Genomic DNA, 835 nt, shown 5'->3' with positions numbered 1-835 from the left:
TTATTAGCTTTAAAATAAATGCATAAGCCTTCCTAAATTTGAGTAAGGTACTTAAAAGGTTCAGTGCATATCCAATATCAACAAACTATATTTCTAAATCGTTTTACGGCGTTAACTGTTTACGGAATCACGTAGTTAAAATAAATAAATAAATAAAATAAAATAATAAAGAGTTAGAATGGAAAAACATAAAGCGAGTTATGTCACACCTCACCTTAATATAACGAGATCTGATATAACACAACCACAGATAAAATAAATATTTAACACACACATAACATTAGGATTTAGATAAGATTAAGCTTATATCATTGATAGCAAAATAAAGACATATACTCTTTACCGAGTCATCTAACTTCGGATTCCTCAGTGCTAAAAAAATTAGTCATTAATAAAACCAATAAAAACATGCAAGTTTTAAATATATAAATTATATCTTCCCCATAATGTGCGTATCAGGTTACCCTATAATATGTGATGCAAAATTTGATCTCTCCGGCGGGGAATCGAACCCCGGTCTCCCGCGTGACAGGCGGGGATACTGACCACTATACTACCGAAGACTTAGTAAGATTTGACACACCATTGTGAGATTGCTGTGAGACAGCCGAATATTCTGTGACGTAGATATTACCTTATATTGTAATGAATTCTTACATCTTACACGCAATACCGTCAAAATGGACATATATGCAGCGTATGTTTAAGATGGTAATATTCGTTACTAATAATAACTAGCTGTTTTCAACTGGGTTTTGTATATATATATACAAATATACATGCATTATGATGAAATGTTCAGTATCATTTATTCCATACAGTAAATATGCTATTG

At 31.5% G+C, this 835-nt stretch overlaps 1 non-coding gene across 1 annotated transcript; it reads right to left on the bottom strand.

Annotated features, from left to right (window-relative positions):
- Positions 1-491: 491 nt before the first annotated feature.
- Trnad-guc lies at positions 492-563 on the bottom strand. Its single transcript has one exon. It is a non-coding gene; the product is annotated as a tRNA-Asp (tRNA).
- Positions 564-835: the final 272 nt, after the last annotated feature.

Source organism: Homalodisca vitripennis, chromosome 5 (assembly GCF_021130785.1).
Source record: "Homalodisca vitripennis isolate AUS2020 chromosome 5, UT_GWSS_2.1, whole genome shotgun sequence".
Lineage (NCBI taxonomy): Eukaryota > Metazoa > Arthropoda > Insecta > Hemiptera > Cicadellidae > Homalodisca > Homalodisca vitripennis.
This window is presented reverse-complemented; position numbering and strand designations above follow the sequence as displayed.